Genomic DNA, 25,305 nt, shown 5'->3' on the forward strand with positions numbered 1-25,305 from the left:
CATGGTCCAAAATTAGAGCCTCGGTAATCTTAGTCTTTGGATTCAGTTTTTCGTTTGTTTGTTTGTTTGTTTGTTTTTTACTTAGGATACTAGTGACTCAATTGAGAAGGAAGAGAACGCAGTCAGAGAATGTTTACAAAATCCTATGACTATGTCATTCAGGTTGATGTGGATTTTTCAATAATATTTTTCATTGTCTGAAAATGGGACCCCCCCCACCCTATCCTGTATTATAATTATCCCGTGGATTTTTCACCCTCTCAAACTTCTATATGTATTTTTAGGAATCCATCAGGCATGAAAACAGGAGACTGTGTATACACCAGGAATTGTGGCTGCAACCACACTCTGGCCAGTTGCTCTTTGTCCCATAAAAAAATCAGTTCTTTGGAGTTCCTGTTGTGGCTCAGCAGATTAAGAACTCAACGTATTGTCTGTCCATGAGGATGCGGGCTCAATTCCTGGCCTCACTCAGTGAGTTAAGGATCCAGTCTTGCCACAAGCTGTGGCGTAGGTTGCAGATGTGCCTCGGATCTGGTGATGCTGTGGCTGTGGCGTAGGCTGGCAGCTGCAGCTCCGATTTGACCCCTAGCCTGGGAACTTCCTTCCTTATGCCACAGGTGCAGCCCTAAAAAAGAAAAAAAAAAAAATTCAGTCCTTTTATCATACTGTTGCTCTGACTGAAATAGCCTTCCTTTCTTTTATCCTGATCAAATTCCTATCAATCAATCCTTCCCCACCTCCTCCAGATAAGCTGACTCAGAGAACCTGAGGCTTGGAGAAGTTAAATGACTTGGCCGAGTTTACCTGGCTAGTAAGCGGAGGGGCCAGGTAACAGATGCAGACAGTCTGACTTGATGGCAAATGCTCTTGTACCGGCCTAATACTGTGCTCGTTGAGCATGCTTGCAAGTGCTTTAACCCTGACAACCTCACACACATTTTGTCAAATTTTGGCTAGTTTAAACAATTTTATTGAGGTAGAATTTATTACCATAAAATACATCCATTTTGAAGTGTTCAGTGCCTTCATTTTTAAACTCTCCTGCACTTGGAGAGAAACTTACTTTTTGTGTCATCTATACTTTAACAAAATATTATCTCATTTAAAAAGTTCCATACTTAAGAATCCTCTGGTTCTTCTCCATGACTTACTTTTCTTGGGAAAAGTAACTGCAATTAGTGTAATGTAAATAGTATTGGAACCCAACCCATGTGAGTTATGTTCAGCCCTTCTAGCTGCTAATTCTCAAGTGGGTTCAAAAAACCAACAGAGTGTGAAATTTAAGCAATGGAATTTCTAACCCAGATTCTCCAGTATAGATTTTAAAAATGCATCTTGAGAAGATTACTCTTCAGTTTGATCAAACAAAACCTGCTAAAGACTTGGAAGAAGCCAATGAGTGGAGTTAGCATTCTGATGCCTTGCTATGGTCTGCTTGACACTAAAAATGCTAAGCTGTAAAAAAACTACCCCCTGTAGTGGCACTGAACCCATTTTGGTTCGGTGTTGAGCTGGATCACAGAGTCTCCTCTGAACTGCAAGGGAACCAAGCGATGAAGTCGTTCAAACCTTTTCTGGTACATAAACGCCCTCGACAATATACAGCTTCTGCTCCAACACCTGCCGGAGCTCTCACTCGCTATCTTGACAGCCCAAGACGAGACTCAATCGCGAGAGACCTTTCCCTCAAGTCGAATACAAATTGATGGCTCTGTAATCCCCACTCATTTGTCCTTCTGCTGCTTTCCAAAGCTAGCCAGGACTCCTCTCCCAGTTCCCAGCTGCTCTAATGTTTGAAGACAGCAGTTTGTTCGTGTCCCTCAGTACCGAGGGTTTGAACCTAGACTGTACTAGCAATTCTCTGTGTCTCTTGTTGCAAAACTTCTTAGAATGTGTCCCCTAGAACCAGCACCATCCTGTAAACATGGTCCAATCTGTGCAGAGCACAAAGGGTCTTCATCTTTTTTTCCCCCCAGCTTTCTGGAGGTATAATTGACGAATTAAAAATGTGTATATTTAAAGTCTACAATGTGATCCAGGCGTGCACTGTGAAAGGATTGCCACAATCAAGTTAATTCACACGTCTATAACTCCTGACTATAGTCACCACTTTTTGTGTTTGTGGCGAGAACATTTAAGATCTAGTCTCTCAGCACGTGGCAAGGTTCAAGGCAGTTTTCTTAACTACGGTCACCAGGCTGCACTCGAGATCCCCGGAAATCAGTCATCTAATAACTGGAAGTGTGTAGCCCATTTTCCCCACTCCCCAGCCCCCAGCAACCATCATTCTATTCTCTGGTTCTATGAAGTAGACTTTTTTTTTTAGGGCCACACTCGTGGCATATGGAGGTTCCCAGGCCAGGGGTCGAATGGGAGCTGCAGCTGCCAGCCTCCGCCACAGCCACAGCCACGCAGGATCCGAGCTGCACCCGTGATCTATGCCACAGCTTGTGACAATGCCGAATACTGAACCCACTGGACGAGGCCAGGGATCAAACCCACATCATCACAGACACTATGTTGGATTCTCAACCCGCTGAGTCACAATGGGAACTCCTGAAGTAGACCTTTTGGATTCCACATATAAATGAGATCACACAACATGTGTCCTCCTGTGTCTGGCTTATTTCACTTAGTGTAACGTTCTCCAGGTTTAGGATCCCTCCTCCCGTGCTTGGTGCGATGTTTAACCATATGCCATTGCCATTTGGTAGGTCAAAATGGTCAGAAATCAGTAACTCCGACAGGTGAATCTACTGTATTTCATTAACACAACCTAAGATCCAATTATCTGTTTTAGCAGCAACAGCGCACTGTTGACAAATACAGAGCTTAGTCAACTAACACTGTCACCTCTGTGTTCCAGGCTCACGGGTCACCCACATTCTCCCAGTCTTGAAACTGTAGTTGCATTTTCAGACCTAGGTCCTCCCTTTGCATTTATGTAAGATGATATTCGAAGGCATTCTCTCATCCAGAACATAGGCTGTCCCCCGCCGTCTTTGTATCATTGCGAATCAGATGATCACGACTTCAAACTCCTCGTGCAGGTTGGTGATAAATGAGGGTGAACGTTGCTGGCCAAGGGGAAACTCAAGAGCAGAGATCTTGTTAGTTACCCATCTTCTGTTTCAGAGAAATGTCTAAGTTACTCTGTACTTATTTCATCACAAAGCATAAGGCTAACTTCCTGCCCTGTGGCCACTTCATCTCGGGCACCACACACACCTCTTAGGATGGTCAACGCGGCAACACGCATGAGGCCGAGTGCCAGCCGCTGGGCTCTTTTGTTTGCTATTCGGCTACTGCCTCCAGGTCTGGTCATGCCCCCTTACAAGCACTGTTTGGCTTCTCTGAGGGAATTTTATTGTGTTTTTTTTTGTTTTTTGGGTTTTTGTTTGTTTGTTTGTTTTTTTGCTTTTTTTAGGGCCACTCCCATGGCATGTGGAGGTTCCCAGGCTTGGGGTTGAATCAGAGCTACAGCTGCCGGCCTATACCACAGCCACAGCAACTCGGGATCCAAGCTGTGTCTTTGACCTACACCCCAGCTCACGGCAACGCCGGATCCTCAACCCACTGAGCGAGGCCAGGGATCGAACCCGCAACCTCATGGTTCCTAGTCAGATTCGTTTCCGCTGCGCCATGACGGGAAGTCCACACTGAGAGAATTTTGTACTTAACCCCAATGAAGCCGCTAAGACCTCCAGCAGAGTTTAACACCTGACCCGCACCCCCAGCGTCCCCCCTCCCTAGCGCCAGTAACCACTCAGCCAAGCCTCTTTGTGTGGAAACGCAGCCCTGCTTTCCAAGACCTCGCTTCCCGGCCAACTCCTCCCAACACTAGAGAAACTCAACTCAGTGTTGAAACCACCAAGCAACTTGGCTTTTTCTCATCGACAAGCCTGTCTATATCCCCAGGGTTTTTCACTATCTTCTGGGGAATGTCAAGACGTCTGTCATTGGCAGTTCCTTCCTTGGACTTATTATTTCCTATTAAATTGAAATTTCTTCCAGGAAAGGCAAGCCATAGGCTTTATGGCAAGTCCATGCAGCATTCTTCAGCTGTTTCTCTGACAATGACAGTGGAAGGGAAGGGAAAAGGAGCAGGAGAGGCCGGGAAGCCTAAAGAAACCAGGAACTTTGGATTTACGGGGGGGGGGGGGGGGGGTTGTAAGTGAGTAAGATAAATATCATACCTCGCTCAATAATAACAATGGGAGTTCCCACTGTGGTGCAGCAGAAACAGATCCAGCTAGTATTCATGAGGATGCGGGTTCAATCCCTGGCCTCGCTCAGTGGGTTAAGGCTCCGGTGTTGCCATGAACTGTGGTGTGGGTCGCAGACACCACTTGGATCCTGCATTGCTGTGGCTGTGGTGTAGGCCGGCAGCTACAGCTCCGATTCGGCTCCTAGCCTGGAAACTTCTATATGCCGCAGGTGCAGCCCTAAAAGGCAAAGAGTAATAATAATAAGAGTAACAATAACAACAGCGACTACTTAAACCATGTTAGCCTCACATCAACCCGAGGAGACAGATAAAATTGTTAGCCCCATTCCAGGTGAGGAAACTGAGGCTCAGAAAAATTAAATAATTTGCGCAAGGTCATACAGCTAGGAAGGGCTTTAAACACAGGAAGTCTAGCCCCAGAGCTCCAGCCTTACTGCCTCTGGTTGTGTCCCTTCTTGTTCCCTCCACAAGTCTTTCCTGTTGGTGTGGAGAGCAGGCCCCAGGGCTCAGTCACTGAGCGGACATCAGCAGGAGAGACCCCTGCAGCAGCTCTGTTGCAGGGCTAATGGGCGCATGCCACATAGAGAAGGCCCCTGTCCCCACCAGGGGCCTCTGATGGGCACAAGGCAGAGTTCATGAGTCGATGGCAGATCCGGACTTGCCTCATCACCTTTTCTGTAAGAATCATTAGGGTTTGGGAAATGTAGTAACAGCTTCATAAACCAGAGGGCCTTGGGCTCTACAGGGAACCTGATATAAGCTAGTGTTGTCAGGGGACCTCCCATTGTGGCTGAGCGGGCTACGAACCTGACCAAGATCCATGAGGATGCGGGTTCGATCCCTGGCCTGGCCCCCGTGGGTTAAGGATCCAGTGTTGCCATGAGCTGTGGTGTAGGTCGAAGACATGACTCAGATCCCTAGTTGCTATGGCTGTGGCGTAGGTCGGCAGCTATAGATCCGATTCAAGCCCTGGCCTGGGAACTTCCATGTGCCTCTGGTGCAGCCCTAAAAAAAAAAAGAAAGAAAGAAAGATAGTGTTGTTAGCTGAATGGCACACAAAGATTGGCCAATTTGGGAAGCAAGAAAGCCCACAGGTGAGCCCAAGTGCATCACAGAATCTCAGAGCTAGATGGGACTTTAAAAAGTCATCTGGTCTAGCAACCCCTAAAACAATTACCTCTCAATTATCCCCCACGTAGTATATATACCACCAGCACAACCAGTAGTAGTCTAGCTTAAACACCTCTGGGAATGGGGAACTCACTACTTACCAGAGCTGTCTTTTCTGACTGTCAAGAGTGAAAGAATGCAGTTCAGTCCTGGTTCTTATTAAGAATGCATTTTGTGCCTGTCAGAAGCTCATCACTTAAGTGGCAGGGAAGGAGAATTCTCAATACCTCTAACAGGGCCTCTGTCCCTGAGAGGTCACTTATATGCAGGAGGAAAAAGGACTCCAGATTTTTCTTAGGAGGCAATAATGAAAAGCTGGGTTAGGTAAATGAGAAACCCCACAGGAAGTCCTAGGAGTTTCCTGATTGAGCAGCTGCAGGGAGCTGTGGGGCTGGGCTTTTGGGACAGCTCCACTGGGCTCCACTGCCCTTTGTCTGGGCTCTGGGCCTCCCCAGGGATGGGACTCCTACAGTGAACTTGACAAAGGAGAGGAGAGAAAAGATATTCTTGAAGCCCAACCTTCAGTTGTAGGCCTCTTTGGGAAACAGCTAGGAATCTCGAGCCAAGCAGGCCGGCTTGCAATCCCGCAGAAGGAAAAAGAAGCTCCCTGCACCAGCAAACACACTCCAAGGTCCCAAAGCGAACCGGTGCCAAAGCAGAAAGCATTGTTATACAGCCAGCAGAGAAAGGATTTACGCATCAGCCTCCTCCGCACAAAGTCTTACCTCTCAGAGGTCTCAGTACCCCGAAGAGAACCCGGGAAATGCCTTTAACAGCAGCGGATAACCGGATCGCGAGCACTTATTCCGTGGCAGGCCCGGTGCCCCATAGTGCAAGTGTGGGATCCCCTCTAATCCGCCAGAGCACCGAACAGTAGCTGCTATTGTTTTCCTCATTCTTCAGGTCCAGCGAGGTTAGGTAACATACCCAAGGCCACACAGCTAGTAAATGACAGCGGCAGAATTCTAACCGGAACTGGAACCCAGGCTTCTTTGACTCCAGAATCCATGGGCTAGCCACTTGGTCATACTATCTGTCCCAGTGAGGCAGGACAAAGTCTCTCTCTGCTTCTCCAGCCACGTTTAATGTACTCTTCACATTGCCCCCCGAGTTACCATCTCCCAGCTCTACTCAAAGTCTTTAGGAGTTCCCGTCGTGGCGCAGTGGTTAATGAGTCCAACTAGGAACCATGAGGTTGCAGGTTCGATCCCTGGCCTTGCTCAGTGGGTTAAGGTTCCGGCGTTGCCGTGAGCTGTGGTGTAGGTTGCAGACACGGCTCAGATCCTGTGTTGCTGTGGCTCTGGCGTAGGCCGGTGGCTACAGCTCTGATTCGACCCCTAGCCCGGGAACCTCCATATGCCTCAGGAGTGGCCCTAGAAAAGGCAAAAAGACAAAAAAAAAAATCTTTAATGGCTCTGTTTTTGCGTCTAGCACAAAGTCCGAGATCTGAAGGCTATTACTGACGGTCTCCTCAATTTGGCCACAGCTTAGTCTTTATTTTTGGGGGACATTTGAGTCATTTTTCTTTTTTTAAAAAAAAAAATTGGAGTTCCCGTCGTGGCGCAGTGGTTAACGGATCCGACTAGGAACCATGAGGTTGCGGGTTCGATCCCTGCCCTTGCTCGGTGGGTTGACGATCCGGCGTTGCCGTGAGCTGTGGTGTGGGTTGCAGACGCGGCTCGGATCCCGAGTTGCTGTGGCTCTGGCGTAGGCTGGTGGCTACAGCTCCGATTCGACCCCTAGCCTGGGAACCTCCATGTGCCGCGGGAGCGGCCCAAGAAGTAGCAACAATAACAACAAAAGACAAAAAGACAAAAAAAAAAAAAAAAATTTATTATAGCTGATCTACACTGTTCTGTCCGTTTCTGCTGTACAGCAAAGTGAGCCAGTCATACACATACACACATTCCTTTTCTCACGTTATCCTCCATCCTGTTCCATCACAAGTGGTTAGAGACAGTTCCCTGTGCTGTGCAGCAGGACCTCACTGCTTATCGCTCCAAAGGCAATAGTTGGCGTCTACGAACCCCAAACTCCCCGTCCATCCCCCTCCCTCCCCTTCCCCCTTGGCCACCACCAGTCTGTTCTCCATGTCCATGAGTTTGTTTCTCTTCTGTAGACAGGTTCGTTTGGGCCACATATCAGAGTCTACATATAAGCGATAGCGTCTGCACAACGCACTCCTCAGACCAGCTTTCTATTCGCGACTATAGCTTCCTCCACCCACATCCCACCCCCGTCCCCCTTCCTTATGCTCCGGACACGCTGGCTCACTAGCCATTCTCTGCAGAGGCCACACCTCAGCACTGTTCCTCTGCTTGGAAATTCCTTCCTTTCGTCACCTGCCTGATTTATTCCTTCTTCAAAGTCCAGTTGCTGTGTCAGCTTCTTTCGGAAGCCTTCCTCAGTCCTCCCAACTGGAATTATCCCTCCCTCCTCTTAAATCCCTTCGTGGTTAATAATCTTCACCCATGTTAAGCTCCCAATGCTACAGCGATTCCCGCAAGAAAATCTCTCCTAGTCAAAGGAGGACGCACCAGGAGCACACAGGAACCATGCCTTCGCTTCAGCTCTGTGGCTGAATAAAGGGAGTTGCAGGTTTAAGGATTGCTCAAGCCAAGGCCCCACCTCTTAGGTGTGCTCTCTGCTGGACTTGGCCATGCCCTTAAATGCAATCCAGGAAGGAGCAGAAAAGCCTGAAAGAGGCTCCAAGAACTCTGCCAATCTTGCCTCATTCACTTCCACGGGTTCCCATCCAAGATTTCCCCTCCTTTGTGGTTGTCGCTTTCAGAAAGCCTGAAGCTTCCCCCAATCTTGCCAACACAGAATTTGCGAAATATTTTAAGAGAATTAATGGCATCTCTTTGAGGATAAGCTGCTCCAACAACCCAGATGAGTCTCAAAAATTTAATGCTGGGAGTTCCCTTGTGGGGCAGTGGGTTAAGGATCTGGAGTTCTCACAACAACAACTTGGGTTTGATTCCTGGCCTGGGAATTTTCACATACTGCAGACGCAGCCAAAAAAAAAAAAATTTTTTTTTTTTGGTTGCGCCACAACATGTGGACTTCCCAAGCCAGGGATCAGATCCAAGCCAGAGCTGCAACCTATGCCAAAGCTATGGCGACGCCAGATCCTTAAGCCACTGTGTGCTGGGCTGGGGATCAAACCTGCATCCCAGCGCACTTGAGAGACACCCATGATCCTATTGTGCAAGAGCAGGCACTACAAAAAAATGTTTAATGTTGATCAAAAAAAACCATGCAAAGACGAATGCATTCTGTATCATTTTGAAACCGAAACACCTCTGACTCAAACCCAGCGTAAACCCAGATTGGGACTTGAACCCATGGTTTTTGGGTTTTGTTTTTTTACGGCCGCTCCCACAGCATATGGAGGTTCCCAGGCTAGGGGTCTAATCGGAGCTGTAGCCACTGGCCTACACCAGAGCCACAGCAACTCAGGATCTGAGCCACATCTGCGACCCACACCACAGCTCACGGCAACGCCGGATCCTTAATCCACTGAGTGGGGCCAGGGATCGAACCCGCAACCTCACGGTTCCTTGTTGGATTCGTTTCCACTAGGCCACAATGAGAACTCCTACAGTTTTTTAATTAGAATCACTCACCTGGTGTCCGGACTTAACGAGCCTCAGGTTCTTTCAATGCAGGAGGAATTCAGCAAGAAGCAAAGGGACAGGCAAGAAATAGATTTAAGATAGGATGCTTGTGAGGGATACAAGCAGGCGGGCGAGGAGGTTCTGCCCTGACGATTAGATGGGCTACATTTTTTTTTCTTGGTTTGCATAGTCTGCAGATTTAATCACTTGAAAACCATTAAATAGAACTAACAATGCTGAGCCTGTTTAAATTACAAGAAAAAAAAACCATCACTGCGCACCAACCCAGTATCTTACAAAACCAGCTGGGCTGGCCACAAGGGTCGGGGTGGAAAAGGAGGGGCACCCCTGGGCAGGTGGCTGGGTGTCAAGGGGCCAGGGGAGAGAGAGACAAAGCGGCTTCCAAAGGAGAGCAGACTGATTGTCCTAATGGGAGGCGCACGAAAGGCACGTCCGAAGGGGTGACCCGGGGGGTGGGCAGGACAGGTCCGTGTTCTCTCCACCGGGGCACAGTGTTGGGAGGGGCTCGGGGCTACCACCTGCCCATCCCTGGCACTTGGAGAACCAGTGACCTGTGAGCCCTTGGCACGACCAGCCCCGTCTGAGATGGACGAGAGCCCGCTCGCCCACTGCAACCCTCCTTTCCTAGGGCCCCCCTGGCCTGGCCTCCTCTTCAGACTTGGGGCTCAGCTATTCCTCAGTAACGCAGTGTTGCCCCCTCCCCCCGCACTTCAGGGCCAGGGCAGCCGGGGGAGCAGCCGGGTGGACAGTGAGTGTGGGAAGGTGGATGGTCCAGCTGCCAGTCCTGTTAAAAAAAAAAAAAAATCAACATCTAAAATGAAATAATCACGAAGTGAAAATAGATCCTCAAACAGCCCCTGAGACCCCACAGGGGCAAGCAGCATGGGGTGAGGGGGCGGGAAAGGCCAGCTGGGCCACCGTTCCCCCACCACCCACCCACCCAGGGGCTCTGGGACTGCGAGTGCCGAGTGCCGACAGCCCGGGGTCGGGCTACATTTGTATAATCCAAGGAAAAGAAGGAGGAGGAAGAAACCGCCTTCTTCCTCATTCTTGGAGTAGGCTTGCATCACCACCTCCTCCTCCCTATCGGGTCAGAGAGTATTTGACCCTCTGAGGTCCAACTAGGACTGTCGTGGTGCTTTTATTTAGAGTTTTATAGTTCAGCAAGCCTGTTTGGTTCCACCACATTCGGATGGCATTCTCGAGCCATCATTAGCCTGCAGGGGTCTCGCAAAGTTCCCTAGGGTTCCTTCTCCCTCTGTGGTCCCTACTGGGACTTCTACTACTACCTGTGTGACTTCCCTACTCTGTCCCTATCAATTTCATTCAATGAGTTTGAAGAACAGGCAAAACTAATCTATGATTTTAGATACCAGAATAGTGGTTACCCTGTAGGGGAAAAGTGTTAGCTGGGGGAAGGCACTGGAGGAACCTACTGGGGTGTTGAAAATGCTATAACTTGATTTGGGCATTGGTTACACAGATATGTGTATATGAAAGTGTATTGAGCTGTACAGAGCTTGTGCACTCACTGTATGTGTGTTATACCTCGATTATAAAAAATAAACTTCCCTCCACTTCCCCACGAACCAAACTTTGAAAACATTTTAAGTACCCTTTCCATGCATCTTTTTTTTTTTTTTTTTTTTTGAACCTACCCGTGGCACATGGAAGTTCCGGGGCTGAAGATGGAACCCGCGCCACCGTGGAGACAATGCCGGATCCTTAACCTGCTGTGCCATAGCAGGAACTCCTCCACGTGTCTTTTGAGGGCAGCCTGTATCTCTATACCACGAAGATAACAAAACACTCCAAAAAAAAAAAAGATGGCTCTTTAGGATCCACACACGATTTAAGAAATGTTAGGTCAAGATGATTCGAAGAGTCAGATCCAGGAGAGGCGTTTAGGACTAAGGACAACATTCAGTCATACAGAGGCTCTAAGTGGAAGAAATTCGACAAGAGCAGGTAGCGTCTCAGAAACATGATTTCCCATCGCTTCTCCACGCTCCTCAACCTCACGTCTAGCTGAAACATCACCTCTTCTGTGATGGATCCTCTGGTCCCTTTTGTACCCCACCCTCCAAGATAAAAGCAATCTAACTAGTTAGTAGTAGAGCAGGAATTAGGGCCTTGCTACTCAAACTGTGGTCCGCAAATAAGCTGCCCAGGTATTACCACTGAGTTTGTCTAGAAATGAAGAATCACTGGCCCCACCGCAGACTTAAAGAATCAGAATATGCATTTTAACTTGATTCCAAGGTGACTCAGGCACGTGAAAGATTAATTAGAGGTTTGAGAGAACTCTTACTCAAATTTAAAAGTGCTTCCCCCTCACCCGAGGCAATCCTTACAGTTGCAAATGCATGGGTCCTTCCCTAGAGATTCTGATTCAAAAATTCTAAGGCCGGGACTCTGGATTGTAATAAGGCTGGGTTTGAAAGTTTCCAGGAAAGTTGACTCAAACTTGAAAAGTTCTTGCTAATAAAGGTAATACCGCAGATGGTAACTGAGTGCCTGGCCAGTTCCCAGAAGCCTACGGAATAGGTGTCAGCCATGATTAGAGACCCAGCTATCCAAAGAGAGGTTCACGGAAACTAGAAACCCTAGGCCTCACCAGTCAGGACTCACCATTGCCTTTTGCTTATAGACTGGAACCCACAGAGAATCCTGGGTCAGGCCCTCATTCCATTCTGTTTTGGGCATTTTCCACCCATCTCAACAGGAAAAAGCCCACCTCCACCAGGATCTCAATGTTCTCAGAACAAAGACTGTTCCCATCTAGACTGAACGCCAAGTGTCCACTGCAAGCAAACCAGGGCCAGAAGGACCCTGTCGCCTGCCACTGTGGGCAAAACCTACCTAGACAATTGCAGCCGCAGATACCTGTAGACCTATGCCAGGCCTGCACCCTGGAGCCAGAGAGCAAGGAAAAGGCTCAGCAGAAAGTTCTAGTCGCAATGTTAGGAAACACTTGCAGCAGTTGAAAGTGGCAATACTCAGACGTCTCGTGTGTTGTCCAGGTCAAGTACAGGCTTTTACTAAGCATTCAGCTGAAGCGGTCAGTTATCAGATCGACACAAATGAAAATGAATAACTAATGCTCAGAGTAGCCAAGGGGTAGAGAAGGCGACACTCACGCAGCTGGGGAGAGAACGAGTCAAGACCAACTTTTTTAGAAGGCATTTTGGCAAAATATGTGTCCTGAACAGAAAGTGCCAAATAGGGTACTTGGAAATTCAGCCGAAATGACCTAACACCTCATCAAGGATACAGTCTCCTACGTTTTCTTGCCAATTATACTGGCTAAAGTTGTAGAGAATGAGAACCTGCTGATCTAGAAAGTCCATTCTAAGAATTTATCCAAAGGAAATTATTTTATTATTATTATTACCTTTTTTTTTTTTTTTTTTTTGGCCACACCTGAGGCATGTGGAAGTTGCCGGGCCAGGGTTCATTTTCGATCAAACTTTCACCACAGCGGCCACGCCAGCCGCAGCAGTGACAGTGCTGGATCCTCAAACTGATGCACATCCAGGGAGCTCCAAAGGAAATTATTTTATTTGTCTTCTTGCCTTTTCTAGGGCCGCTCCCGCGGCATATGGAGGTTCCCAGGCTAGGGGGCTAATCGGAGCTGTAGCCACTGGCCTATGCCAGAGTCACAGCAACTCGGGATCTGAGCTGCGTCTGCAACCTACACCACAGCTCACGGCAATGCCGGATCCTTAACCCGCTGAGCAAGGCCAGGGATCGAACCCTCAACCTCATCGTTCCTAGTCAGATTTGTTAACCGCTGAACCAAGACGGGAACTCCCAAAGGAAATGATTTTAAGTGTGTGAAGGGATGTCTACACAAAGATATTTATCACAATTTTGCTTATAATAGTGAAAAATGGAAACAATCTACTTAGGCAACCAAAGAAGAATGGTTAAAGAAATGATGAGCCTGAGTTTCAGCTGTGGTGCAACGGGATCAACGGCTTCTTGGGAGTGCTGGGTCTTGGGTTCGATTCCTGGCTGGCACAGTGGGTTAAGGATTTGGCTATGCCGCAGCTGCAGCTTAGTTGGCAGCTGCGTCTAAGATCTGATCCCTAACCCAGGAGCTCCATATGCCTCAAGGCGGTCAAAAAGAAAAAGAAAGAAACAAGAGCCATCTGTATAGTGGGACCCCACGTAGCCACGGAAATGTTGTTTCTGTCTATTTTCATGGACAGGTGTTCACAATATATGGTTAAATGAAAAATCAGTGTATATAATAGGATCCTGGTTTTCAAAATATAGGTCTGCATGGATTTGTTAGCACAGGAAAAATTCTGATGTGACAGATGTGGATAGTGTGTAGTCCTTGCACGGGAGAATTAGGGAGGCTTTTTAAAATTACTTTTGCATCTTCACATTTTCATATTTGTCTTTAAGGACTGTGAATTTTTCTAAAAAATTTTAAAATAGCAGTTCTTTCAAAAACTAAAGAAAGATTAGCCGGCATAAAGACCCAAAGGAAGAGCTGCTCTGTTATTAGATCTTCAGAGCACAGAGAAGCCCTAGAGTGAAATGCGAAGCAATTACAATTTGTTCTTGAAGTGGGACTTAGCTTAAATGGCTAAGGAACAGAAATGAAGCGTCATCAATTTAAAAAAAAAAAAGTGGAAGCTGAACCCTTGAATTTTTCCTTTAAAAAAATTACATTTAATTTTATTTTTCTTATTTTTTTGTCTTTCTGCCATTTCTTGAGCCGCTCCCACGGCATGTGGAGGTTCCCAGGCTAGGGGTCGAATCGGAGCTGTAGCCACCGGCCTACGCCAGAGCCACAGCAACGTGGGATCCGAGCCGCGTCTGCAAACTACACCACAGCTCACGGCAATGCCGGATCGTTAACCCACTGAGCAAGGGCAGGGACCGAACCCGCACCCTCATGGTTCCTAGTCGGATTCGTTAACCACTGCGCCACGACGGGAACTCCTACACTTAATTTTAAACTTATCTATTCTTTGACATATAAGGGCAGGATGCTGAGAGAAAAGTACAGTTCCTAGTCCTGTGGCTTTGCGTGGACACTTGTATTTAGATCCCATTCATACTTAGATGATGTGGCCGCCCTACTGGCCAGCCCTGCCATCAGACTCCTCGCCGGGCCGCCCCAGAGGTTGCGGGGCCTACAGAGGAGAACATGGACAAACGGACACCTTTAAGAGTCAGCAGAGCTGCTGAGAAGACTTCGGGAAATTGAGTCTCTGAAGCCTACATGAAGAGCAACTGTCCATAGTGAAGACAGCTGCTTCTCCCAATGAGCCCCGAAGCTCCCAGCCCAACGGAGCCAGACCAGGGCACTGGGGTGATGCGGAGCGGGGGCCAGAAAGAGTTTTTTCATCAGTCTTCCTCGGTATGATCCCTCTCGCACCCCAAAGCCTACGAAGGATTGTGCTTTTCAATCTGCTATTCATGACCCATGCATGGGTCATGAAGTCACAACTAGTGTGAGGTTTTTTGGGTTTTTTTTTTTTTTTTTTTTTTTTTGGTCTTTGTAGGGCGACACCCATGGCATATGGACGTTCCCAGGCTAAGGGTCAAATCAGAGCTACAGCTGCTGGCCTACACCACAGCCACAGCAACACCAGATCCTTAACCCACTGAGTGAGGCCAGGGATTAAACCCTCATCCTCATGAATACTAGTTGGGTTAGTTACCACTGAGCCACAACAGGGACTCCACAACCAGTATGTTTAAAAATGCAGAACAGGAGCTTCCTGGTGGTGCAGTGGGTTAAGGGTCTGACATTGTCACTGCTGTGGCTCCAGTTACTGCTGTGGCTTGGGTTGGATCCCTGGCCCGGGAACTTCCACATGCCTTAGGCACAGCACCCTCCCCCCCCAAAAGAAAATGCAGTGGAACAGAATGGTACCGGTTAAGAGAAAATAAAATATATGAGAGAAGATATAAAAATGCCTCCCTGGGGGAGTTGCCATTGTGGCTCAACATGTTAAGAACCCGACATAGTATCCATGAGGATGCGAGCTGGACCCCTGGCCCCACTCAGTGGGTTAAGGATCCTGCGTTGCTGTGGCTGTGGCATACGTCACAGATGCAGCCCGGATTTGACCCCTGGCCTGGGAACGTCCATATGCTATAGGTGCAGCCCTAAAAAGAAAAAAAATTTTTTTTAACTGCCTCCCCAGTAGTAAGTGAACTAGTATGTTTTATATGCACGCTGGTATTGCTATTTAATGTCTTATTTACTCTGGGACATGTCAAAAAGTTGGGAAGTTGAAGAACTAGAGGTTTTTTGTGTGAAGGCTACTGCCCACTACATCGCAGGGTATTGTCACTTGAATCCCCACATTTGCTGTCTAGACACGGCTTTATCAGTCTCTTCACCCAGGTATCTTTGGACGGTACCTGACTTTTTAAAAATACCGAAAATCTCTAATCAGGGAGCAATGCTTGAATTTAAGGCACTTTTTTCTCCCATCTACCCATGTGCAAAGGGTAGATTCATTTTTATGAAACAAAAAGTCACATTTACTATCTTATACTTTTCTAAAATATTCTCTTTAAAAATAAGCGTTAATGTTGATCAGCCCTAATAGACAGTATTCATGGCTTATGGACAAGAACGTGGCTAATTTGAAAAAAAATACTAAAGACATAATTGGATCAAGAAGTGTAAGAAAAAAAATTAATCTCAGCATCGTATCTCCTGGACTCAGTTTCTGAGCAATTGCCCTATAGTCTATAATTATGAATAAAATACCCTTTGAAAAGACCTCATCAGAATCAGAGAGAAATGAGAACAATAGGGTAGGTATTACAAAAGATTGGTTCCTCTCAGATAATTGTTTTTAATAAAATGGTAAAAGTGTAGAAAACACTAGGCAACTATAATTAGGATAATAATCCATTGTTCTACGGGAATATATACCCTGTTGTCTCTTCTGTTGGAAGCAACAAAGAAAATGAAGTAAAGGATGAGCGAATACGTCTGAAAGATGGTTACACATTGAACTTGGAGGTCATTCATTAATCTTCCCTTTATGGCAGAACCAGCCAAATAACGAAGAGTGGACGCTGTGCGGCTTGCAGGCGGAGAGCTCCCCTTTTACAGAGAAGCCCAGGGGGACCACAGGACTGCCTTTAGATATGACCGCGTACATTTTCCGTTTATTTGCTTCGATGCAATGGTATTCAGACACAAGACTTCTCCTCCTCCCTGTTGAATTCTTTTCTCTGTCGAGTGCCGGTGTCTGAAGCTATCCTTGATCTTTAGTTGAAAGAAATTCCAAGAATGGAGGATCCATGAAGATCCCTGAAGACCTTAATTGGATCGTGACCTTGAAAGAAATAGGTTTTCAAGACAGGGGACCTAAGGAAATAGGACACAGCTAACTGAAAAGATCCCGTCTTCATCTTCATGGTCCAGATACAAAATAAGACGGAGCAAAATCAAACCCTCTCCCCCGTGCCAGGCTAGGACTTCTTCCTGTGCCCTGGCTAGGCCAGGGGACAGCCAGACCCTTCCCTGGAGCCTGTAGACGAGCGTGGCCTTGCCCATCCCAGGGACACCGCTGCTACCTCCTGGGCCTCGGGGCCTGACATGGGAGCCCTGCCAAGGGAGCTTCGGGGAGAGGACCTCAAACAGGTGGGCCCCAGCAATCCTGATTTAAGTATAAATTTGGCGATATTGTCAGGGGTCAACAGCGCAGCCTTTGGAGGAGGACTGCGTAAGTTCGAGTCCTCCGCCATCTATAGTTGTGGGGCCTTGGCAAAGCGTGAAGCTGCTCTGAGCCTCAATTTATTCATCTGTCAAATGGGAGTGAACACAGCGCCTCCCATGGAGGGCTGGGATGAGGATTAACTAATTAAATACAGGCGAAGTTCTTAGCCTGGAGCATCGTGTACACAAATACTAGCTATTTTTATAGTGACCATCAACTAGTGGGAATATTCATCTCCCTTATTTTTCAATCTAATAGGAGTTTGGGGACTACACTACAGAAGAACTGAGTGACTTATTGGAAAAGATATAAAGTAAACCCTGAGGATCTAGGATTCTTTTCTAATCAAGTGTTGGTTTTCCTTAACAACAGGGTCTTGGAGTTCTTGTTGTGGCGCAGTGGTTAACAAATCCGACTAGGAACCATGAGGGTGCGGGTTCGGTCCCTGCCCTTGCTCAGTGGGTTTAGGATCCGGCGTTGCCGTGAGCTGTGGTGTGGGTCGCAGATGTGGCTCGGATCTAGTGTGGCTGTGGCTGTGGCGGAGGCCAGCGGCTACAGCTCCGATGCGACCCCTAGCCTGGGAACCTCCATATGCCACAGGAGCGGCCCTAGAAAAGGCAAAAAGACAAAAAAACAAAAACAAAAAACCAGGGCCTTCTCTGCTTCTTTTCATTCGGTGACTCCTGCTACCCAACATACACACACACGCACCACATCCCACATACTCCCTCAAGCAACACACACACTCACCTGGTGGGACATTTATTTATTTATTTATTTTTGCTTTTTAGGGCTGCATGCACGGCATATGGAAGTTCCCAGGTAGGGGCTGAATCAGAGCTGCCCCTGCCAGCCTACACCACAGCCACAACAACGCCAGATCTGAACTGCATCCGCAACCTACACCGAAGTTCATGGCCACGCCGGATGCTTTAACCCACTGAGTGAGGCCAGGGATCAAACCCACATCCTCATGGATACTAGCTGGATTCATTTCCACTGCACCACAATGGGAACTCTTGGTGGGACGTTTAAACGAATATTTTCACCTCAGCTTGCCATGAGGATCCTAGGCTGAGGGCAGGGTGTTGTGTGTATTCTCTGGGGTCTTTCTTTGCCAAGGTCAAACAGGTGGCTCTTTGCTTTAAGCAAAGTCCTTTGAGCTTCCCCATCTGTGATTATGTTTGATTCCTCACCACGCCTTCCTTGGTGTGGCATTTCTCTTCTGTTTGAACACTCTCAGAGGGAGCTCACCATGCCCTAAGGCCACATACTTATCTTTAGCAAACTCTTTCTATTTACAATTTCTTTCTTATTTGGCTCTGAAATCTCTATCTTTCTAACTTCATCTAGATCCTAGTTCTGCCTCCTCAGGGGCCCTAACAGCACAGAGTAAAATAAAACCATTTCTATCATGAACATCAGTAAGAAAAGTCCTAGTCCTTCCAAAGGGATGGATGGAGCATCTCTGGATCCACACTGATAGTCACTTGAGATGATGGTGTCTTGGGGTGGCATGGGTTTATCTTAGCCCCAAATCCCCGCTGTCCGGGGCAGCTCACCTGACAGTCTCCCACCTCCAGGAGGAGTGTTCAGCCTTTCTTTCCCCTGACCGTCCAACTTGGGTCCACCTCACTTGACCTGATGCTGGGTTTTAGTTGGGGTCCCCTCAAGAGTATGGGATGCCCTGATTTACCTTGGGGTGCAAATACCGGCCGTCGAGAGCCTGGAAGTCCAGACTTTGTGGAAACGACATATCACTCTTTTCCCACCCACGCCACCTCCCGCCCCAGTTTGGACAGAATCATTTAAGCCTCATGAAGTGTCAGAGGTCGGGACATTGTTTCCCCTCAACACAGATTACAACAGATAAAGTGAGGGCGTAAAATGGAGCATCAGCCAAAGACAGCGTCTGAGATGCCCTCTGAGCTAAACCTGCGGGGGACGGTGTGTCGGGAAGGGCATCTGAGAAGGGCACCATGTTCCCCGGGCAGATCCTCACGTCTGCGGACTTGCAGGCTTCTCATAAGTGCAGTTGATGTGGCTTAAGCCCATCAGTGATCGCCTTCCATCTCTGCAGGCAAATTCTAAAGTTGATAGACAGCTGGGAAGGAGGGGGCACCGGTGTGGACAAGTGTGTGTTTGGGGGCTAGAGGGTGTCACTGTGCCACATGTACATTTTATGTTATAAATTTCCTCTAAAACAATTGATTTTGATCCCTGTATTATCTAATATGTTATTTCACATTCCGCCTATTTATTTTTTTCATTCCGTTACATTTATTTACTTATTTAGGGCCGCACCCACGGCATATGGAGGTTCCCAGGCTAGGGGTCGAATCAGATCTGCAGCTGCCGGCCTACACCACAGCCCCAGCCACGCAGGATCCGAGCCTCGTCTGCGACCTACACCACAGCTTATGGCAATGCCGGATCCCCAACCCACTGAGCAAGGCCAGGGATTGAAGCCACATCCTCATGGATGATAGTTGGGTTCGTTACCATCGAGCCACAACAGGAACTCCTTTAAGGCAGAAAATTGACAGAACTCTGTAAACCAGCTATGATAGAAAAAATAAAAGTCCTTATAAAATTAAAAAAAAAGAAATATGTCCAAAGAAAAAATATCCTTTTTACAGCAGGAAAAAAAAAAAAAGAAATATGACATTATCTGAGGTGTTCTCCTCTATTATCTAATCATCACAGTGAAAAACAGAACATTGGAAGTTGCACAGTCTTAGTTCCTGTCTGCTCTAGGAAGACTCGATAACTGAGTGTTAAATGCCTTTTTCCAGCTCCTCGATCTGCTGTGGAAGAGGAACAAGCTTTCACATAGCTCTTCAAATGTTAGACCTAACTTTTAGGGTCAATAAAATAATGTTTCTAAATAACTACTTGGCATTTTTTTTTAATGGCCACACTCACCAAAATAGGAATTTCCTGGGCCGCAGCTGAGGCAACAACAGAACCTTTAACCCACTGTGCCAGGCTGGGGATCAAACCCGAGCCACTGTGCCACAGTGGCAACTCTGACAACTTTCTTTTCTTTTCTTTTCTTTTCTTTTCTTTTCTTTTCTTTTCTTTTCTTTTTTTAGGGCTACACCTGCATATGGAAGTTCCCAGGCTAGGGGTCCAGTAAGAGCCGGCCTACACTACAGGCACAGCAAAGTGGGAGCCAAGCCTCGTCTGCGACCTACACTGCAGCTCACAGCAATGCTGGATCCTTCACCCACTGAGGGAGGCCAGGAATTGAACCCGAGTCCTCACGGATACTAGTCGGGTTCATTACTGCTGAGCCACAATGGGAACTCCACAATTTTGTTTTCTAAATTCAAGGAAGAGAAGGAAAAGGGGAGTAGGATTTATTAGACTCCAATTATCTGCTAGATGTTTTACATATATTAGTGATAAAATTTTGAGGTAAAGTTTCTTTTATCTAGTGAAAATAAAAGCTTATGTTTACTTCTAAATGCTAACACAATGAAATGTATTATTAAACCTGACTTGTGCTTAAAATCAGTTTACACCGCAATTTCCCAGTCTCTTTTAATGAAAATGCGTATTTTCAAATCTCTTTTTTTTTTTATTAATTTTAGATTTAGAGAAGAATTGCAGCAAGTCCAAAGAGCTTGCGTGTATTGTGCCCTCAGCTTCCCCTACTGGGGAATCTCACACAACCACAGTCTGTGTGTCAAAACCAAGACATAAATATTAGTGCAATACCGTTAACTAAACCAGCTTGTACTTGGCTTTCACCAGGTTTTCCACTAATGGCCTTTCTCTGGGTCAGGTTCCAACCCGGAAAACCACGCCGCCTTTGTTCATCAGGTCCCCGTAGTCTTACTCCAATCGGCAGCAATTTTTAGGTCTTTCATAACCTTGACACAGATGAATATTTGTTTTACTGGATCTTCTGGGGGGGGGGAATGTATAGTCAATTAAGTTTAGAAAATGCTGAATAAAACAGACTTCTTAGACACTAGAAAAATATGCTAATGTGTTTTATGAATATTCAAGAGGGGCCTGCAACAAGCGTTTCCCAAACATTTGGCCACAGAGACCACCATCCACAGAGCTTCTCTCACGGAGACTGGGCTTCTGGGGAAGCCGCTGGGTAAGTCTGGTTTTCTATGCTTTGTATTACATGACTCTCCTCCCTGTTCTTCTGGTCTCTAGGCCTGTACGTCTTCCATCCATTCTCCAGGCAGCCACTAGAGCGAACTTTCCAAGCTGCAAAACTGCTCCAAAACCTTCCCTCCTTCCTCCCTTCCTTCCTTTCGTTCTTTCCCCATGCCCCCAGCATGCCAAAACTCCCAGGCCAGGGATCCAACCCAAGCCACAGCAGCAGCTTGAGCCATAGCAGTGACAGTACCAGATCCTTACTCTGCTGAGCCACCGGGGAACTCCTCCAAAGCTTTTTCTTGAACTCAGACTCCTCAGTCTGCAATCCAAGCCCACCACAACCTCATTTCAGCCCTCCTTCCCAGCACAGCCATTTCCTTCCCCGCGGTCCTCCCTAAACTCTGATCTCCAGCCAGACGAGGTGTTCCCGTGTCTCCCCAAACCGTCCCTTGCCTTCCAACACCCTCACTCGGCCTTTCATATCCTCCTCGGTCTGTCAAAACCCATACTGTCCTTCGGGTCCAGTGCAAATGCCACCTCCTTTCTGAAGTCTCCCTCCCTCTTCCACTCCCACAAACCTTGGATCAGAATGAATCACTCTGCTCCTGGCTTGGTTTTTTTTTAGGGCCTCACCTGTGGCATATGGAAGTTCCCAGGCTAAGCGTCGAATCCGAGCTGCAGCCACTGGCCTACACCACAGCCACAGCAATGCCAGTTCTGAGTGCGTCTGTGACCTACACCACAGTTCACGGCAATGCCAGATCCTTTAACCCACTGAGCTGGGCCAGGGATCGAACCCGAGTCCTCATGGATACTAGTCGGGTTTGTTTCTGCTGAGCCACAATGCGATCGCCTCTGCTCCTGGCTTCTCATCCTCGTGGTATCTACCTGCGGCATCCACAACCCTCATCTCATTTTGCCGCCTATTGGAGTCAGCTGCATGTCTGTGCCCTGCTCCAGGCTGTGAGCTCCTTGAAGATAAGAAATGGACCTTGTAAGCCTGGCGTCACCTCGTGCCTTGGACCAAACAGGAGCTCGTTAAATGCTTGGCAAATGAACGAACAAAGGTCTATAGCCCTTTATAAGTCTCTTGTGTGAGTCTCAAACTAATCCTACAAGGAAGGAGTGAGAATTACTCCCAGATTACAGTGAAGGGAACGGGGGTAGAGATGGGTTCGGTGACTTGCCCAAGGGTCACAGAGCTAATCAGGGGTAGAAGGGTCTTCCGTGATGCCAGCCGGTAACTCTGTTCCACCACACCACTGAGCCTCCTTGAGAAAGTGAGCGTCGACCGTGTGCTGAGAACTGAGATCTGGGGGACCCGGAAATGAAGAAGAAGGAAGAAGCATTTCTGCCGGACCAGGTCGGAGTGGTATCTTTCATGGGCAAGCACATCCTGCCCTGAGAAAGGCAGTGAGAAGATAAAAGGATCAGAAAAGGCTCCGAGACAGGGGCGTGTTGGTGGCAACCAGAGGGAGAGGGCTACTGGTTGTCAAAGATCAGGGAAGCTGGGAAGAGCTGTGTCAAGCTGGAAATCTGTGCGGAGACAGTGATGAAGCCAACACTCTTTGATTGCCTAAAATTGGCTGTGCAGAAATGGATGGCAGTGGAGACGTTTGCTGCTGGGGAGAGAATATACTTTAAATTTAATGAGGACAACTCTAGAAGCCCTGCTGATTCCTGATTGATAAGTACTAAGGCGCCTCACTTAACTTGCAGGCACAGCTGTCTGCACTGAGCTTTGGTGGGTATTGGGCAGCAGCTCGGCCCACGGGGAAACCGTCCCTGCCTTTTTGCCTGCCTGCTTGTGATTTCACCTCCGGGACAGCAAATGGGAGAAGGAGCAAGCCCGGAGCCCCGTAACCCCCCAAAGGTTATTTTGTCCAAGGCCGACATTGCCTATTGAAATCTCACCAGCCTGATTAGAAAGGATTATTCCGAAGGTCTGTGAAGTATCTAGTAACCAATCTTCCTGAGTTATTTTTGAATAGCTATTGAATGGATAATTTCCATACCCATTATCAAAATGATATGCTGGAGGTGAAATTTAGCTGTATTGTATTTGATCAGTAATTGCAGAAATGTTTCCCTCAGATTTAATGCCTTATTGGCAGCAGGTCTCCCTACAGGCGCAAAAGACTTTGGGATACTTTTTGGTTGACACAAATGCTTTATTATTGTAATATTTTTGTTGCGGTGGGAGGAGGGGGACGAGATTTATTTGGGCATCTGAAGATGAGCTGAAAGGGTTTTTTTTCATCTCCTGAGCGCAGCATTTGGCAACATAGCATTTTCCACCAGTAACAGCGAGCGAATAATATATCGCCCAAGCCTCAGTGCCTGAAACAAGAGCAGAGGCCAGGGCTCCCCGTGGACAGCAAATCTGATGACAACGGCCATTCACGCAGGTCCCTGTTACCAGAAACAAATGGAATAGGAAATGAACTTTGAGATATTTGACTGTTGAAAAGTAACTCGAGTCCGAGGTTCACTCTATGCCTCTGGATTGCAAGATTCCAGATCAGCCACTGCCAAGAGAAATATAATTCAAAGCGTGGATGTAATTTTCATTTTTTCAGTAGCCCCATTAAAAACGTGAAAAGAAAGAGCTGAAAATAATTTTAATAATATATTGTATGTAACCAAATGTATCCGAAATATAATCATTTCAACATAAAACCAATATAAATTTATTAATGGGAATATTTACTTTTTTTCATATTGTCTTCAAAATTGGGTGTATATTTTACCCTTACAGGACATCCGATTCAATTAGCCACCTATCAAGTGCTCAATAACCACACGCGACGAGTGGCCACTGTGCTGGCCAGCACAGGTCTAGCTTGAGCTGTGTACCAGGGATTGCAGCTTCAAATTCATCCCTGCTTTAAACTGGTCCTTTTGGGCTTGCTCTGCCCCTAGAGCAGGAGAAAGTTCAAACTGCCCTCATCTTTTATATGAAGCCCTGTCCCCAGTCACCCCTTGCAGTCCTATGCAGACCCTGCCAAGGTTTCAAATCCAAAAGTCAAAATCATCTACTGACGGTCGGGACAAGTGAGCTTGCACGATAGTGCTTTATGCAAAGAACAGAGGCTGATATGCAGGCTCCCACATCACTTTCAGAAGGAAATGAGGGTAGAGACTCAACCAGCCTCAGGGTGACTCGAGTACACTGAAATCTGCCAGGATATCTTACCCCTGATCACCTTTCAGTGTTAGACGCTTTACCTTGGCTAGACTGATTTTGGAATCAAATCCCAATAGAACCAAAACAAAGATGCCTCATTGCATTGGTTTTGTGTTGCCATAACAGAATTCTGCAATCAATATTGTGGAAAACTGGCAGGCAAAATCAATTCCTCTTGATCAAAGGTCTTTTTAGAGATTTTTTTTTTTTTGTCTTTTTGTCTTTTGTTGTTGTTGTTGTTGTTGTTGCTATTTCTTGGGCCGCTCCCGTGGCATATGGAGGTTCCCAGGCTAGGGGTTGAATCGGAGCTGGAGCCACCGGCCTATGCCAGAGCCACAGCAATGCGGGATCCGAGCCACGTCTGCAACCTACACCACAGCTCACGGCAACGCCGGATCGTTAACCCACTGAGCAAGGGCAGGGACCGAACCCGCAACCTCTTGGTTCCTAGTCGGATTCGTTAACCACTGCGCCACGACAGGAACTCCTCAAAGGTCTTTTTAGCTACAGAATGATACTGCCACTTTCAGTTCTCTTTGTTCTAATGGGTTTGGACCCATAGCTACATATCCTAGGTGTATTAAAGGAATGTTATTACATGGACCATTCATGACCAGAATGTAGGCGTCCATTCTTTGGGGAGCTATGAAACTAAATTTAATGTGTGGAGACTGATTTGGCATCGACCTCTCCTCTCTCCTGTAGGTACGGCTACCTAATCCTATCTGTCTCCAGTTGTTTCATATGTCTGAGATGTGTCTCTTTGGTAATGTGGTTCGGTTACTGGAAGACAGAATCATTAACATTCTGCTGTATTCTCCGCCCTCCCTGCCCCAGCCTAGCCCAGTGCTGAGGGTTTGATGCCATAGATGCTTGTCCGCTTGACCTGATTCCTAGTTGCCTGACAATCTACCTCCGAATAAGGTATGGCCATTTTTCTGGGATACTGGCAAATTGCTATTACTTCTTACTCCCTTTCCTTGAATGGCTTCATTTAGAAATTTTTTTTTTTCATTTTTGGCTGCCCTGTAGTGTATGGAGTTCCCAGGCCAGGGATCAGATCTGAACTGCAGTTACAACCTATACTGAAGCTGCAGCCAGATCCTTAACCCCCTGCACTGGGCCAGGGATCGAACCTGCATCCCAGCGATCCAGAGATGCCACCGATCCTGTTGCGTCACAATGAGAACGCCTCGTTTAGGTATTTGTTGTGCTTTGATGAAAGCAACTAATGATGAGTTTCTA

The 25,305-nt window shown here is 47.2% G+C and overlaps 1 protein-coding gene across 1 annotated transcript in view; it reads left to right on the forward strand.

Moving 5' to 3' along the window:
• Positions 1 to 23,576, forward strand: part of LOC110257774 (uncharacterized) — a 431,217-nt gene extending 407,641 nt beyond the window's left edge. Inside the window, exon 6 of the transcript XR_014834736.1 lies at positions 20,769 to 23,576. The gene's annotated coding sequence lies outside the window, so the exon portion shown is untranslated. The remainder of the gene's footprint in view (positions 1 to 20,768) is intronic.
• Positions 23,577 to 25,305: the final 1,729 nt, after the last annotated feature.

Source organism: Sus scrofa, chromosome X, assembly GCF_054392235.1.
Source record: "Sus scrofa isolate SSC_HxYL_T2T_F1_AM1 chromosome X, Sscrofa_HxYL_maternal_Yorkshire_Landrace_v2.0, whole genome shotgun sequence".
NCBI lineage: Eukaryota > Metazoa > Chordata > Mammalia > Artiodactyla > Suidae > Sus > Sus scrofa.